This window comes from Camelus ferus, unplaced genomic scaffold (genome assembly GCF_009834535.1).
Source record: "Camelus ferus isolate YT-003-E unplaced genomic scaffold, BCGSAC_Cfer_1.0 contig2522, whole genome shotgun sequence".
NCBI classification, from domain to species: domain Eukaryota; kingdom Metazoa; phylum Chordata; class Mammalia; order Artiodactyla; family Camelidae; genus Camelus; species Camelus ferus.
In genome coordinates, this window is record NW_022588145.1 from 1 (window position 1) to 18,485 (window position 18,485).

General features: G+C 39.5%; 1 long non-coding RNA gene across 2 annotated transcripts; it reads left to right on the forward strand.

Annotated features, from left to right (window-relative positions):
* Positions 1 to 6: 6 nt before the first annotated feature.
* Positions 7 to 15,443, forward strand: LOC106731169. Of its 2 annotated transcripts, XR_004318462.1 has the most exons (5): positions 7 to 154; positions 6,460 to 6,748; positions 7,330 to 7,536; positions 14,022 to 14,067; positions 15,209 to 15,443. It is a non-coding gene; the product is annotated as an uncharacterized LOC106731169 (long non-coding RNA). The 2 variants fall into 2 exon arrangements; XR_004318461.1 differs by lacking the exons at positions 14,022 to 14,067; positions 15,209 to 15,443 and adding an exon at positions 9,130 to 9,876.
* The last annotated feature ends 3,042 nt before the right edge of the window (positions 15,444 to 18,485 follow it).

Here is an 18,485-nt window from a genome sequence, read left to right on the forward strand (position 1 = left end):
GGCCTGTATGAGACAGCTTCAGCAAGAGCTGACTGACACCCGAAAGAAAGTGTCCATGTTGGAAGCTTCCCTGGAGGTGACAGCACATCATCACACTAACTCAGAAAATGAGACACAGGAGTCAGAGAGGAGGTCACATCAAGCTGCGAACCCAGTACATGTGAAATCTAGCAGCGCAGAGTGTTGCAGGACACTAGCTTTTCAGGGACAGCTTTCTTTTGTATCTTCATTATAATTACACTTTTATTATCTTTATAATGCACTTGTTTCTTAAACTTTGACTTTCAGCCTACCATTTCTTTATATATTTTTTCTTATAACATTTACCCTTAGAGAAGTTGAAAATTATACATCTTTCCTCACAGAAATTACTTTTTTCCTATTAAACAGTATTTTGTAGTGATCTCTCACCACAATGAGGCAAGCTAGATAAAATCAGACGATAATGTTTCATGCCATGTTCCAGAAAATTGTCATGTCGCATCTTCACTTTTGTGAATGGATATAGAATCTGTGTGTATTTATTTCACGGATTTCAGAATACCTTCTGCAGAAAGGTCATTATACTAACCAGTTGAAGTTAGACATTGCCTTCATTTTCTCTTCATTTTAGACATGTTGTCAAAGCATGGAGAAGTTCAGATCATGAATGTACACCCAAAATAGACAATTAAGAAAATTGTCTAGATCCTGCCTTTGGATTTTTTTTAACTTTATTGAGATATAATTCACATATTATAGGGGGGATTGCATAACTCAAGTGGTAGAGTGCATGCTTAGCATACACAAGGTCCTGGGTTCAATCCCCTGTACCTCCTCTAAAAATAAAGAAGTAAAACCTAATTACTTCCCTCCACCAAAAAAAAAAAAAAATCACGTATCATATAAGTCACCCATTTAGGATGCATAGTTAGTATCTCCTAGTATATTCAGAGATGTGCAGCTGTCACCACAATCAATTTTAGAACATTCCCATCACCTTAAAAAAAAGCCTGCATCCCTTGGCCATCACCCCCAGCCCCCTGTCCCCCTCAGCCCCCGGCAGCCACCAGGCTGACTTCTATCTCTATAGATGTGCCTGTTCTGGGTGTTTCACATGAATGGAATCACATGCTGTGTGGTCCTTCATGGTTAGTTTTTTCATTTGACAAAACGTCTTCAAGGTTCATCCATGTTACAGCGCTTGTCAGTATTTCCATTTCTGTTTATTGTCGAACAGTTACTCAGTTGTGGGGCAAACCGTTTAATCCATCCATCAGTTGATGGACCTTTGGGTTGCCGTCTGCTTGTTTGGCTATTGCTTAATGATGCTGCTGTGAACATTTCTGTGCCAAGATTTTGGTGTAAACATGTTTCATTTCTTTGGGGAATAGACTTAAGAATGGAAATGCCTGTCGTATGGGTCATAGGGTACTCTGTTTAAACCTTTTGAGGAACTGCCATACTGTTTTTCCAGAGTGGCTTGCACCATTAACATTTTATCCCAAGTGTATAATTCTCCCATTTCTATGCATTCCTGTCACGAGACTGGTCATCAGCTCTCCTGGTAGGTGTGAACTGGCATCTCATTGTGGTTTTGATTTGCATTTTTCTGATGACTAAGAATGTTGGGGGTCTTTTCATGTGCTTATCTATTTGTGTATCTTCTTTGAAGACCTGTCTGGTCAGGTTTTTGCCCATTTTGAAATTGGATTATCTTTTGATGATGGAATTGTAAGAGTTCTTTTTGTATCCTGGGTGCAAGTCTTTGATCAGATGTAGGATTTTCAAGTATTTCCTCCTGTTCAGGAGCTTGCCTTCTTACCTCCTTGATGGTGTCTTTTGAAGAGTAGAAGTTTTAAATATTGATGAGGTTCAGTTAATCTATTTCTGTCTTTTATTGTCCTATCTAAGAAACAAGTGCCAGATCCAGTCATGAAGACACACGTCTGTGTTTTCTTCTAAGAATTGTGTAGTTTTAGCTCTTTCATTTTGAGTTAATTTTATATATATTGTATGAGGTAGAGGTCGAATTTTGTTCTTTTGCATGTGGATATCCAGTTGTCCCAGTACCACTTGTTAAAAAGACTATTACTGTCTCATTCAGTTATTTGACACTCGTATTGAAAATCAATTGACCGTAAATGTGAGGGTTTCTTTTAGATTCTCAGTGGTGATGCATTGATCTATGTCTGTCCTATGCCAGTACCAATTCAGATGTTATGAGAACTCTTTCCGAGTCATCTTGCATATTACCAGTTGTTTTACATAATAATAAAAAGTCAGTGTCGTGGAATGTCTGTAACTCTACTTCTGTGGAGATCTGCTGCTTCCTGAAGGGGCCTGTGGCCAGCTTATGCCTTGCTGACTCTGTGACATGACAGAAAGTAGGCTTGCAAAGATAAAGTCCATTCCTCCCCCCTCATTCAGACCTTTAGTTTCTCACCCAGTGCCTCCCACTTCACTCCAGTTTCCATGCAATCATGGTCACGGGATCTGCTGACTCAGTCTGCAATATACTTCATTATGTTGCACTCATTATAATTCATAGACTCACCCATAGATTTCTAGAGGCAAAAGATTAAGCCTGGAAAAGATTAATTCAACCTTCCTCTTTGGAAGCCTCTCTAATCCATCATCTTGTGGTTCACGATGAAGTCCTCTTTTGGCTTGGTTCTTGTGTGTAACACTGGTGCCGATCTTGTTCTTGGTGTAGATCCTGCATTCTCAGCTCCCTGTGTCTACCTCCTTTTACTTAAAAAGAGAGATGCCTAGCTGTATTCTATAGCTTAATGCATAATTAATGAAATAAATATTTCATCCCATCCAAGGAAAATTTTCAAGAGTACAGCTGTTAAAAATTAGATAATATTCAATCAGTTTATCAGAAACAGATAACAGATTAGTAATTTGAATTTCAAAAGTTCAAAGCCAATCTGTGTGATATGGAGAAGCATTGTACTACAACATGAAGCTGAGACAGTCTTACCTTCCCTTACAAACAAGCTTTTAAGGTAAAGGAAAAATTGTATTTAAATACTGCCAAAGGACACTACATTTATGGTTCCATAATATTTTATTTTCTCTCTGAGGAAAGGAAAATGAAGAGTGAGTGCTAGATTAGTAAGTTCTCAAAGCTGCCTGTCTCTTGGAATTTCAGTTAATTGAAATGAGGTAAAAAGGCTGATTTTGATAAACTATTTCTAGTTTTTCAATTATTAGACTTCAAATCCTGTCTCCTTGCTTACCAGTCTTCCTTATCCTCAAAGTTGAGGGGAAATTGTGAAATACATGCCTATTTGTAAGAAATTGTAATTGGAGGGAACTCTAAAGTATCTTCCTTCTCGCTAGTTCTTAGGTCTTTCAGTTATCTGCTTCTCATCAGCACTTTGTCATTAGTAAGTTAATCTCAACATTTGTTACATTCCAGTTTATAGGAGACCAATTTCTACTATATTCAAGTTACATTTCTTACTATCTTTTTTCATCCACTTTTCTGTTTATCTGTTTTTGCCTAACAAACTCCCCAAAGTTCAGTGGCTTAAATAAGCATTTATTTTGTTCACAACCTACACTTAGGAAAAGTGTGGCCAAGACAGCCGGCCTCTATTCCTCTCAGCTTCAGGTGGGGCAGCTCAAAGGCGAGGGGCTGGAATCACTTGAAGATTCATCCATTGATGTCTGATGGTTGATGGTGGGCTGTGGCTTTGGTGGGGCAGGCAGGTGGACCACCTCCCCTGGAACACCTAAGCTGTCTCTGTGGCCTGAGCTTGCCCACCTGAGACTAGGTTCCAGGGTTAAGAGCGAGGCAGAAGCTGAATTGCCTTTTCAAACCCGCCCTGCAGTTCACTGGGTGCCACTTTCACTGTTTCTGTTCATTAGGAGCAGGGCACTTAAGGTTGGCCCATATTCTACCTTTTTTATGGAATTAATTTTGAAAACTTATGGAGACATTCAAAAACCAGCATAATCTACTCACTAGCCACAATGTTTTCTTACTGCTTCCATACAAGAAATCCACTTATCCCTACTCAGTTCCAGAGCAGGTCTCGGTCGCTGTGGTGTTAGGCTCAGGCTCCAGCCCAAGGTCTTACTTTCCCATCTTCACCAGGTCCAGGTGGGGCTGAGGTTCCTGGGCGTGGTTTCTGGAGTACAGCCCCTTGGGTACACTCCTCTCAGTGCTGAGGCTTGAGGATAAGGAGACACAGGTTATTTGCCGCCACACACCCGACATTCTGCTGAACTGCTAAGGACTCCCTCACTCACAGATGGAAGATGGGAGGCACACTGGTCCATAGCAGTTCTGAAATGCAGCCTGATGCTGCCGGCTCTTTGATTAGGACTTAGTCCTAACCCTGGGGGGGGGTTCTCCTTCGCTGCCCTCTCTGAGCTCTTTGTTCTGTCCCTTTCATGAGCAGTGACCTGTGTTTGCAGCTGAATAGTTCTCTCAAGCCAGCTTCCTCCTTGTAGACCTTCTAAGAAAAACCCAAAGGCCTCTTCCCATTTTGCACTGTCTGTCTCTTTCAGTCCAAGCTAGCAAGCAGTGTTTTTGCTACCACAGTTCTCCTTAAAACTGAGTTTCCTGTGAATTTTACTGGGGTTCATGCCATTGGAAAAGCTACTCTCACGTCTTTTTGAGATAAAGTCTTCACCTTGGGCTTTCTGTGAAGCTGTTGTGGGACCATGCCTTTAAAATTCTTATGCTTTTAAGATCTTTAAAGGAATTTGAGGCAGCACCTTAAATCTTTCCAAGGTCTTAACAAAGTCTTGGCTTCATCTTTAGACTGTTTTCCTGGCAGCACCCTAGATTTGATCTTAGCCCGGAAGCCATTTCTCTGCTTACCCATTATGTGACAGTTGGGCACATGGAGATGCTTTAAATAGGATACAGATACTTGAACCCAGTGAGTCCTAGTTCCTTTATATTTAATAATCTTTTTGTTTGTTTTAGCTTATCTCTCTCGTCAATTTTACTTTCAGCTGTTAGGTAGCAAGAGTCCCGTTTCCTCCGGTTTCAGTGTCATTTTCTTCCCTGGCCTAGAAGCCTTCACTCTCAGCCCTTCAAGGGCCCTCAGGCTTCCACTAACAGTCTCGTGGACACTTTGGATTTTCACTCTTACTCTTCTCTACATCTGTTCAGGTTTCACCTACCTCCAGGTTCAAAGGCATCCCCACATTTTGGGTTCTTTTTTAATGGCTGTGCCCCATTTTTAATATCAATATCTGTGCCAGTTATTTATTGCTAATAATTTATATAATAAACTGCCTCAAAACCTGGTGACTCAAAACAGCATTTGCTTGGTTCACAAATCTGTGTTTAGACAAGGCTCAGTGGAGCCAGCTCATTTCTTCTCCACTTGGCATCAAGCGGGCACTAGAATAATCTAAAGGCTTGTTCATGCACATTCTGGAAGTTGGAGCTGGCTTTGGTTAAGGACATTCCCTGGGGTCATCAGCTGGGACAGCTGCGTGTACAAAGTCTCAGTAGGTGGCCTGGGCTTCACAACGTGGTGGCTGGGTTCTAAGGGTGAGCATCCCTATGGAGTGAAAGTCAGAAGCCCTTTAGCCTTAGAAATCACACAGCAGTGCCCCCACATTCTGTCCCCTAGAAACCAGTTGACTGAGGCCAGCACATATTTCAGGGGAGGGAATTTCACAGGGGAAATGTCAAGGAATTTGTAGAGATGTTTTACAACCACCACCTCCACCTGCCTTGTCTCACCAAATGATCCTTCTATCTGAAGGCAAGCAGTTCTTCCCAAGTCAGTGTCACTGAAATTCCAGCAAGTTTTTTTGTTTTTGTTGAGTATGTTCTCTTGTTTTGTGGAGAGCCACAAAGGATTACAAGAATTAAGGCTTTTTTGTTGTTGTTTAGAAAAATGTATGGGTCATCTTACTAAACCACTACACTAGGAGATGGATTTCTCCTTAACTCTGTGTGAATCATTCATTGCTCCTCGGAATGCAATTCAAACTAGCATAAAATATTTGTAGTTCAGAGAAAGGCTTGTGGCATTAGAATCCATATTTGTAAGATGTATTAATTGCAGTCTGTTTTTCAAAGTCTTGTTTTGGGAGGCATTTATTAATGCAGCCCTAAGTAACTCAATATGGTCTCCCTAAAACTTTAAAAATCATGGAGTTAAGGCTTGGGGGAGGAAGGGGTAAGAGACTTTCTGCTAACAGGTGCCTTATAGGCATTTTATGTAGGAAAGACATGAAACAATTACAGAAAAATAAGAGTGTAAAATCAAGTACAAGTGTATAACAAAGATGATGACAATGAACAGTATATTTTTGTGACTCTTGGTGGTTTGAACTTTTTTCTTGATTTTCTGAGTAATTTGAGTTTCTCCATTCCACAAGGTAGATACCATTTTATTGTAACTGAATTTATTTCAACCTTTGATGCTGGGTTAGAGTTAGGCTGTTCTCAGTCTGCTAACCTCATTACCAAACAATTTTATCTTTTTCTTGCAGAATGCTGATCTTCCAACAAAAGTGGAATCTACATCTTCAGTACTTCTCCATCTGAGTGCAGAAACTCAACTTCTTCTAAAGGAGTTATATCTATGAAAGAGTTGCAAAAGAAATGTGAAACACTAGAGGAGGAGAAAAGAAGTTGGAAGAAGAAGTAGTAAAACTCAGACATCACCTCGAAATGAACACAGTGGAACGCAGTCAAGTGGAGCAGTACAAACGGGAGACTGAAAAGTGAGAAAGACGGGATGTAGTAGAAACACTGAAAGAACTCAGCCAGTTTTTAAAGGTGAAGCATTGATCTGTAACGTGCTCTAACTCACTTCGCTGAGAATTACAGTTCGGATATGTACATTTTATGTGTTTCCTCTACTTCCCATATAGCAGTTTGTTTTGTAGATTTCTGGAAGGAAGGCCACATTTGTTACTCCCTCTAAATAATTCAGTTTCCATCATTACTATCACTAAATTGATCTTTCAGAACAATTCTCACTAGAGAATCATTTTTAAGAGCAATTGGTGTAAGTCAAGACTACTAGGAGGAAAAGAATATATTGTGATTTAAATATTGTACCACACTCTGGGATTTCTCTTAGGTTGTATTGTTCAATTTTTTAAATTTTAAATTGATCCTATTATTTTTTGAACTATCACATTATATGAGTACTAATAAAAGAGTGATTCAACTTTAATTTCTTAATTCAGATTTAATTCACTTGACATTGATGATAAGTATTTTAATGTTCGGCTTTTTTTCCCACACTTAAAATTGCTCTCTCAATCATTGACTCAAAACTAAAGGGAACAAATATACTGTAATTACTCAGGTTATAATTATTTTTAAAATTGTATCCTTTTAACTTGCTTTAGGTACAAGCAGCATCTCAAGAAAACTTGTTAAGAGAGTATAAGTGTGCTTCAGTAAGTCAAATGGAACACAAAGTTAAAGATCTGGAACCTGAACTGAAAAGTAAAACTTTTCAATTTGATTCTAATGAAAAAAGAATTGGAAAAATACAAACGACTGTACCTGGAAGAGCTAGAAAATAGAATGTCATTGGCAAGTCAACTAAACTCGTAAGTGAAAACGTAGCATTATAGAAAATAATTTAGGTCATTAATTTGCCTCTTAGGCATAATTTTTATTGAGCCAAGTGCATGAGGTGAGTAGCAAGTGAGAGCTAACTAGATAGTGTAATTTTGGGAAATGGTGTTAGTAAATGAACTCTCCTTAAAATGTCAGTCCAGGGCAGTTTGCATCTCACTGCCTTTTGTTGCTTTTACATGACTTTATTTTTTGTATTTGCATATATTTAACCTGATCTAGTCTTTAAGCTAGGGGTTTTGCAAACTTTGTAATTTAGACAGCCATATTATCACAAAATTTCTAGCTGGAATTCCCAGAAATAGAAATGTTAATGAGTTTAAAATTAACTGTGTTTTGGAAGAGTACAACTTAAAGCCAAGGGGCCCCATTCTGGTGTTTGGTGAATTTACTTTCTTGATTGTGATATTTGGTGTTACCACTAGTGGGCACCATGAGACGAAGTACTGTATCCTTCTAAGTTTGTCTCCGCTACGTAAAGGCATGCTTGGGAAAGGGGGAAATTAACATGGGGTGAAGGGCAGTATAGTGGTTCACAAAGTGGCTAAAAAGAATATGGTGGCCTGCCCGAGGGGGTGTGTGGAAGACAGAAAGGGCAGAGCCCACCTCCGGTGCCTGAATAACAGTGTTATAAGCTACAGGTCTCCCCGCTATCCAAAAGTAGAGTGTTTCTATGAAAGTTGTCGGTGTAAAGCAAAGAGGCAGTTACCTTAGGACACATCTTGCTGGTGGGTGCATAAAAGAAATATGCATAAAGCACAGGTGCTTACAGACACAGTCCAAAGCTGTGGCGGCGTGATGCCGGGATACTGAGTGTGGTTCTGGGGAAGGAGCTCGGTGGGGCCCCTCTCGCTGCTTGGGGTGCTCGTTGCCCCTCTGATGGCTTGGGCTAAAACAAGCACCCAGTGCTATTCTGGCTTTTTGCTTTTTTTTCATAAAAGTGAAAATGCTGCTTGAGATTTTTTTAGTTATGGAAAACAGGTGTTGATGTAGGCCTCTGGTAAAAGCAAAGTAACAAAGTGAGCTTTGGGAAATTGGGGGACACTTGAAATTGCCCCTGGCGCTGTCGTAGTTCTTTCCCACCGTGGACTGTGCCACCTGGTGCCCCCCCTAGAGGTGGTGGCTCTAAACTGTTCCTCAGTGCTACATGCTTAATTTCTCCCAGGTAATGAGTGAAATGTGTATATAAGGGGGGTGAAAGCAAATGCTTGAAAGTGGCTTTGAGGGATGGTTTAATTTTTATTTCTAAACTGGTTTACTGAGGGTGAGTATGTCTAGATGCAGCCAGTGCAGAAGGCAGCGGGAATCCTCTGTGGGGGCGTCTCCATCTCTGACTCTCCCCACTTTGAAGTACTTGTTAGTTAACGGCCCCCCCAGGCCCATACATCCTTCTTTAGGACAGTTTTAAACTGTAATTGTTTACAGTAGGTCTGCGCTGATGTATTTTTTGGTGTCAAAACACAGTTTAATGGGGCAATCTGTTTACTATTACAGCAACTTTAAAAATACACATCACTTAGGGAGAAAATGAAATGAATGAAATGTGTGTTTTGCAATCCCCGCAGGGCTAATGAGAGGCTGGCAGAGATGAACACTAAACTGCAGCTGGAGAAACAGCACAAGAGTTCTTTCCTCGGCTTTGTTCCTGCAAGGCCTGTTGATGGACCGCCTTCTGCTGAAAGTTCTACTACTAGCGTAGAGCCCAAAAGGAATGTTACTCGAAGAAGGAACTTCAGGAATTTTTCAGACCCTTCAACTAGCACGGGCGGTCACTTGTTCACGATTAGTTGTATTATCTTTTTTCCCTTGGGTTTCAGATTTCTGATATAATTCTTGTTTTTAATTTGATGAAATTCTGAGTTGTTTATTTGACTTCTGCACACTAAGTAAAAGCCATAATTAATTGTGCTAATAAAGAAAGGAGACAGAAATTTTATAATTTTTTAAAGTCCCTGGACTTGTAATTTTCAAGAGATACCTGTCATTAACTTTATTCAATCAATGCAACTAAACTGACAAATTTCAAATTTCTTCAAAAGCTCCATTTTAAATTCTATTTTAGAAATTAAGTATTATTGCCTAATAACTAGAGATACACTTTCCAATGTTTGGCTTAGTTTCTGATTGATTTCGGTTTGGCATTGGTTCACAGTAATTTTCAAGTTTGCCTGCACCCCAGTTTTTCTGCCCCTAAGCATAAGTAAATGATTGGCATCGAGATACTTAACCACATACAGATGTTTTTTATTTAAAGGAATCCAAGATAAATTCTTTTTATGAATTCAATAAACTTGTAACACTAAAAACATTAAGTTCTGTTTTTAAGTTTAAAATTTTTATCATTTTCTTCTGTAAGAGTACATCCTTAATTGCTATTTTACTTATAGCATTGTTATTTTAATTGTTATAAAATGTCTTACTGAGCAGTTGTAGAACATTTCTAAATATGTAGTCAAGTATAGCAAGTATTTAAATTTTTAAAATGAAGTTCGCTTCTGTCTCTGTCTTGCCCTCACCTGTAGGAATACCGAGGTGGCAACGATAGGGAGTCTTTAAATTACAACCAGTTTTCATTGTGTATCGTTGTTAAAATAGCCATTTAAAGCGGTGCGCGTTGGCTTATGGTTTGATGGTGTTTTCATGATCTTCTTGATGTAGAGAAAGGTAGCACAGGCCCTTGTTAAGTGAGGCCCCAACCTGTTTCTTCTCACTTGGCTTCATGTCATAATAAATCGAAGAAGAAAAAAGCTCAGGTTTCGTAGACAGTGTTGTGGGTAAATCGAGTCTAAGTGCTTCAGAGTCATGAAACCAGACTGCGTGGTGTTAAAAAAAAAAATGCATGGCTAACACTTCTGTCAGCGGCTAAGCATGATGCAAACTCGAAATGTTTTCATTAGTTGTCACCAAAAAATCGCCAGTGTGTCATTTACAGGATGATGGTGAGTGTGAGTGCAAAAGCAATGCGAGAGAAAGCTCCTGAGGACAGTTCCTTCCTTTAATGTTTTTGGAGGAAAGAGGTGTCTATTTTTTAGTACTTGTAGGTACACTGGAAAATAACTTATTTTAAACTCAGTGTTGTACTTCCAAGGCACACGTAGTTCTTCTGTGGGGCCGTGGGGCCAAATCACGCTAGATTTAGCAGGGAGATTAACAAGCCCCGCTCTGTCCGGGTGCAGAGACACGGCTTCCTCAGCACTACAGGGTGCTTCACAGGAGCTATTGTACAGTTACTGTTTACAGATTTCTTAGTCAGACTTAGAGAAAGAAGGTGCCTTCTGGAATTGCTAGGGATGTAATTATTTCTGCTGGGAAAACATAAAGTAATGCTATGAGAGGTGTGAACATACTGTCATTTTAATGACAGGAAGGGATGGGTTTTTGCATGGGGCTTAACAAAACAACAGACTTGCACAGCTTTTCAGCTATGGTTCTAGAAAGCAAAATGTTCAAAACGACATTGGGATTGACTTTAACATTCTCCTTTATTTGCAAGGTTTTAACATTTTGGACTGTTCCTACTGTGAAGTTCCAGCTTGCTCCGCATTTTTTTCTAGCTTGACAGAAGTGTTGTTCTAAGTCTGTGATTTCAGTCGCGCTGGTTGTCGAAGGAAGCTTTTTCCAGTTCGTAACACTTGGGTTTATTGCCTCTCTTACTGCTGCATGAAGTATAGCCTTTTCCCTTGTCATCGTTGTAGTGGTAACAGATGGACCCCTTATCTGTTTTGCTAATTTTTACCCTCAGATTTCACATTCTAGTTATTTCTGGGATGTTTTGTCCTACATGTCAGAAGCAATTTTACAGTTTTACTCATTGTGTTACTTAACTTATATTACTAAAAATACAAAAAGTTAAAATTAGCCTGAGCAGATACATCGCTGTTAGATTTTCTTGCACATAGGAATTTGTTTCTGAGAACTGAAAACTTAAAAATTGATTCCAGACAATATTATAACAGCAAAATTCTCTGTTTTAAAGACTTTTTTTATGTTCAAGAGTTTTAAGTATTGGTGTGCCTAACATGAAGCAGGGCCACAATAGTTAATAAATGTCCTTCAAATCTATTTTAAATAGGAAGACTAAATTTTACACTGATTGATTTTGGACTTTTGGTGTATTACTGACACTTTGAAACGTTTCTAATGATTTATTTCAATAATTTTTAAATTTCTCAAATGTCCATTCAGTTTAGCAGCCCTTTTTCTAAATGGGATTATACCAATGCACCAGAGCTAAAACGATTAATATTCCTAAGACTTTAACTTTTTACATGACACAGCACGCGTCTCAGCAGTATCTTGGTCACGTTTCTTTTAAAAGTAGGCTTCCAAGGCAGGGCACATCCACTCAGAATTTTAATTCTAATCAAACTATCACAGTAGTTAAGCTCACTTCTCATAAGGTGGAGGCAGAGTTTAGTAACCTTGTTTCTGGTATCAGTTCTCTACTCTGAGGACTCCCTCCTGCCCTCATTTCATTTTGTCTGAATGGACAAATGAGGAAGCACGTTATCTTTTGAAAGACATCACTCAACTTCTTCCAGTTCTTTTCTTTCATTCACTTTTTCTCTGGACTTAATTTTTTAGCTCCTTGATCAACAAATTCTTTCTCATTTCTTTTCTCTGCAGCAAAATACATGTATTTAATAGTTACAAACTGACAAGTGTCATTTCCTTCATACGTTAACCTATTTACAACAGGATACTGAATGAGAGTGGTTAAATGCCTTGGTTTTATACATTTCTGGAATTGTACTTATTTTTATAACATTTAAAATAAGAATGATACCAAGTTTGAACTTAAAAGTATCAATAATCTGAAAATATATTCACTTCGGAAATGAACGTGTGTGTATACGTGTTGGCAAGTGTGTTTTTATCAAATTGATCTCAGAAAGAGAGGGGCAGCATTATCTTCCAGCCTGTGACCTCAGTTTTGACCTCAATCCTGCAGTGTCCCCAGTGGGACCTTCCATTTCTATGGGACATAGTCTGCGAACTGCCATTATGAGAGAATCCTCCTAATTAAAAATCATAGAATTAAATCTTGCTGATACATTGTCTTCCTGTGTATGAGTTTCTCACCTTCTGTGTTTTGTTAAATGGAAAAGTTTAAGTAAACTGCAGGTGCCTTCTCCTTATTAATGTTGGACTTCAGACACTTCCACCATCTGGACATAGGGGTCCTCACCTAGAAATAAACATAAAGGTCCCAGAAGTAACCTATTTAGGAAAATAGCTTTGGCAGAGGAAAGATAGTAATCTCACATTCACTCATGTAAAAGTGTGATCTACATTTGCATAGTGTTTATTAATGGTTATATGATTTATTTCAGTAAAGGCTTTTCCCTTCATCTGCTAGGCGTTTTCACTTCACTGGCACTGTTGTCACGTTGTTGATGGCATAGGCCTCTCTAGAATGCTCTCGTCAGACAATGTTATGGAAAACAGGCTCTGAAAATATTGGCAAAACGGTAGCCAAAAATCTTGTCTTTGCACCTAACATTTACAAAGGCCTGGGCTCTCGTGTCGCTGTTATCACCACAGTGTTTATTATGTTCATGTACTATTTAGACCCTGTTTAGTGAGCGGGTGACTTTTATAAGAAAGATTTTTAAAAAGAACACTCTAGATGGGGACACTTGAAGTCTGAAGTGTCCCCACACATTTCATAATTAAATACGTAGCTAATTAAGTCAAGTTTCAAAAAGTTGGCCCTAGTTTCTAGAATGGAAACAAAGTTACAGTTAAAGAATTAGGTATTGTTTTCCTTGTTTCTAACTCTAGGAAGTTGTGAATCAGAAACCAACTTTGAAAACTGGCACTAGCCTCTCCTTTTCTTTTCTTCAAGCAGATTTTCTGACATAAATATTTTAGTCATCTACAGAGAGCAAAATACATTTAACTTGTTGCAGTAGAATTTTCGCTTGACATTATAACAGAACCCCTTTCTTCATTTGTGTATCTACGATTCTGTACTAAAAACATTAGGCATAGAACAGACTTAAAATCTTAGTTTTCTAAAAGTGCAGGAATGGAAAGCTCATTTTAAAGGAAAAATCCATTAACGTTAAAAAAACTAAACTTTATAAAGGGTAAATTTTTCTAAGAATGACAACGTAATGCATTCAGTGTGAAACATGAATTGTTGAAACTCTTTGGTGCTCATAAGATCGGGCATCGCCCTGTAAAATTATGTGTAAGTGATAGGGCAGTATTTATTGTGCTTTTCATCAAGTGAATCTAAATAGCCTTACATATGTATGTTCTCTATTATCTAAAATCAAAGTAAGTAGCAATTTATTTCATTCATGTGATTATTTTTCGTTTAAGCAATCCCCAGTTAGGTCAAGTCTCTAAAAGTAGTATTTAAAGGCCACATTTCATAAGCTAGCTGTCATTCCTATAATAGTGTTTCTCGTTAACTTAAACATTAAAAATAATATTTGACTCATTTCAGATGCAGAAGAAGTCGATGATTTATATAGCTACAGAATTGAAAGAAGGTATGTTGCCAACATTTCTGAATTAAAGTTAGACGTTGATTTCCGAACTACACTGTAAACAGTAAATGGGCACCTCTTTCTATTGTTTGAATAACAGATACTATGTTAAATGTTTTTCTTACACATATCTAGTGAAAATGTGAAAGCTTAATTTCATTCATAATGATAAATATACTTATTCCTCGTGTATTCCTCATGATCCATAGCTTTAAAAAAAACTCAAGAAGTCTGTGTTTCTCTATTTCTGGCTGTGCCCTTCCTTCTCCTGCTGTCCCCGTGGGCCTGTCACCTGCGCACGGACCTGTTCTCAGAAAGCATGGAGGTCATCAGCTCGAGTTTCTGGTAGTGACTGAGCCAAAAACCCAGACTCAAGCAAACACAGTTCATGTAGCTGTCACCTGGTGGATGACAATTAAATTTCCTATCATTCTCTTTGTCACTGGTTAACCTTTTGCCCTCAGGAAAACTTCCAACTTCCTTAGCTTGGAAGAAAAACACCCACATCGATCTGGCTCTTGCCAAATCTTCAGCCGTATCTCTTTACTCCCCTGCTCTGCCCCTGTGCTCCAGAGGCTGTCGACTGCGTCCAGCTCCTCGGGTGCCCTTCCTGCCTCTGCTCTTTGTGTTTGCTTCTTGCCTCTCCCTCCCACACTTTCTCCTCCTCCTTCAGGTATCTGCTTACACATCACGGCCACCAAAGAGGGGACAGTATTGACACAAAGCTGGACGTCCCTTCTGAGTGTTCCAACTGTGCCCTCTTTTATACCTGTCATGGCATTTATGTCTCTGTACCGAAACTGCCTGTTCATCTGTTTTTCCAGTTTACAGTACAAGATCTTTCAGGGTGGACTCTGTCATCTTCATCTTGTGGTTCCAGTGCTTGTCACAGTGCCTTAGCACATGGTTGCTGAGTAAATGAATGAAGAGTGAGAAAACCAGGTGCTCTGATCCTTAGCCACAAGAGTAGTTAATTCAACGTGCAGCCCTGGGCAAAGTCTAGAGTAGTAACCTTGTGTTTTGTGTTGTAATCATTCTTCTTAAAACTTAGAAGAGTCTCAGCTTTTCTTAAAAAATAAACTGACATTTAGTTACCTATGAAGTATTTTAAGTAGAGAATCTAATTCTTTCATTTTCTTTCCAGCTACTACTGAACTTCAGTCTGAGTCCTACAGACTCTCTTGTAGGCTCGATGGATGAATCAAGTCTAAGAGAAGATCTGGTTTCGAAAGCATGTCAAGAATATGTGGAGATTTTGAAGAAAAAGTGTACAATCTACAAGATAAATAGTAAACATTTTACCTGCTGGGCTGTTTGCCTAACATTTTAGTTATTTCCTGTTAAGTAAGATACTGGCAATGTTTATTAAAGGAAAATATTTTTGTATTATATGTGCATGATTAAAATTGATGTAGTATTTTAAACCACATTTCTCTGCATCTCATTGACTTTTAAGCAGATTTTGGGAATAAAACCCAGCACTTTGGAGTATTATATACTCAAACTGAGCATGGATGCCAGCTGTTTAAACAGCACCCAACCACCCACCAAACTTGTCATTGTTTTTGGGCAGTGTTGATTGGTAGCTTTTTTGAATTTTCCAGTGTTAATCACTGTCTATAGACCTAAAGATTTAGACGGACAGCGTTTGGATCTGCTGTGGCTGTTTCATCAATGTTCTGATGGATCACAACGATTGTTACAGTGCCATCAAACTTTCTGCATGTTACCTTAAACACTGATTCACAGATGTTTCCTCATGGAGAAATGAAATCTGCCTCAGGTTTTTCATTTTCTCTATATTTATTTACTTACTTTTTGGAAACAGTCTTAAAATCAGAGACAAGTTCCAAGCACTAGACGCAAACGGACGCTGTCACAAACCTGTCATCTCTCCCGTACATTCTCCTAAGGCATTATTTCTCTTTCCTAAATGTCACTTGTTCTACCATAAGTGCAGTTTCTCTCCCCTTTCACCAAGAAGTCATTTGTTTTTCAGAAAATGCCTTTCTCCTTTTCCTGTCACGTATTAAATTGTATTTAAGCCCCCACTTCTAGCCACCCCTTCAAATCACATTGCTTTGTGAGCTCCTGCATGTATTCATACGTAATTTTTTTCTCACAGTAATCTGCTTTAGTCAATTTAATTTGCAGGTTCCCAGTCACTGAACATAAGACCGTAAAGGAAATACTCTCCTTCTCAACAATTTTCAGGAGCTAAAATTTTAATAACTCCTACTTAGATCCTTTATTCCCTTTACCGTCCTTTTAGTGTACTTACTTGGCAAAACTCCCAACTACACAACAGACTGATTCTCATTCTTCCTCCTTATGTTCCCCTAGGCATCTAAGTGCTGAAGAAAGTCATGCACTGCCCAGTGGTCCTACTCCTTTTTTTAGTTAATTTGCACCTTCTTCCTTCTCAGTGATGATTTCAAATTCGCCTCTCTGTAAACACCTCCCTGTTTCTTCCCTCTCACTTGAACCAGACAGTCTTACTTCTGACGACAAACTTCCTGAGATTTGCCTGCTTCCCCACCAGCAGTCTGTCCCCACCCACTCTGGTGTGTCTTCCCTTCCTCCATTCCCACGCAGCGAGTCACTGATGACTCCCACATCTAAATCAAAGTGACACTTTTCCAGCCCTTGTCTAACTGACCTTCTCATTCCTCCGGGCATTCCATGTAACCGACCGCTGCCTACAGCAAGATGATGTTGAAGGTGAGGGCTTCAGCCTTCTTGGTGAGTTCACTCCGTTTACCCTGGCTGTCTCCCATGGGTATAGACAGGAAGTATACGTGTTACTCAATTTTTATTTTTCTCCTGTTAGTCTGCCTCATGTCAGGTTAATTCTTAGACCAGCCAGATGAGCCTAGAAGGATGGAGGAACGCTCCCACCCCCACCCCAGCACAGCCTGAGCACAGATAGCTGTGCTCAGTTACAGCTGGCGTGGGCGCTGCCGCGCCTGCAGGGAAGAGATCGATGGCAAACTCCGCTATTCCTACAGCACTAGCCAGTGAGCTGAAGCTCACCTGAATGTCCTCCAGGCTGAGGTGGGGTCACTGCTCCCAGCAGCAGAAGACTGCGTTTGTGAAAGGAAAATAAAAATGGAGTCTGCATTGCTCGAGAGGGCTAAGAAGATGTGACTTATGCACATCTCAGCCCACATAGAATCTGGCCCTGTGAGCATTTATTGCCCTAATGAAGTCATCTGGAACACCTGCCAGAGACTTAAGATACTAAGCCCCTACCGTAAAATACCTGTGATTCCTTAAGGACAAATGTCTCCTTGGGTGGCTCACATCACTGTCAGTCACAATCCTCATCAGGCAACTTTTGACAGCCTCTTGGCTTTTTGTCTTTACAAGCCCCTGACTCCCGTCCTTGAAACACTCAGTTTTACCCAAATCTGTGTCTCCCAATTTGCGATTTATTTCTTCCAGTTTTACTGAGATATAATCAACATGCAGCACTGTATTGTAAGTTTAATGCATACAGCACAATGATTTAATTTATATATATCATGAGATGATGACCGCAATGTACTTTACTAAACTATTAACATAGCTATACCCCTGTCGCTGGGATATAGTAAGATGATTACTTAGGGTTCTCCAAGGGAGAAATGAAAATAATAGCTTATCTATATCTCTGTCTGTCTGTCTAGCTTTCTATCATGTCTGAAATCTGTAGGGTGGTCCTGCAGCCTGGAAATTCAGGTAAGAGTTAATGTTGCAGTCTTGAGTCTGAATCCCATGGGACGATAGTCTGGACTCAGATTGGGTTTCCATGCTTCAGCCATGAGAAGAATGCCCTCTACTTTGGGGAACCTCAGTCTTTGCTCTGAAGGCCTTCAGCTGATTGGATGAGGCCCATCAACATTATGGTGGGTAATCAGCTTTATTCAAAGTTACTGATTTAAATGCTAATCACACCCAAAATATACGTCCACAGAAGCATCTAAACTGGTGTTTGACCAAACAACTGGGCATCGTAATCTAGCCATGATATATTTATCAGGAGTTGGAGAGATTTGTTCTAAAGGGATATAAAACTTCATTCCAGCAGGAAGTAATTTGCTCAGCACAGTTCTAGGTCAGCTCTGGGCACCTGATAATCATGAAGTCAGATCTGATTTTCCCAGCCTGTGACTCTGTGTCCAGCAGATGGCGCCAAATGACCGGTCATAGCTCAGATGCACAGGCTCGTCTTTGGGAACAGGTGCAGTATATGTATGGCCAGCATCTTAAAGCACTCATGTTGTCTGTCTGTGACTTTTTCTCCATTTTACTGAGAAGTGTGGATCAAAATGAGAAGTTCACAGGAAAATGGTTGTCTCTCTCTGGAATGTGATATTGTGGAATAATGAAACTGTTAAGTCAAACACAGAGAGAGCCCAGTAAAATGGCACCTAAACACA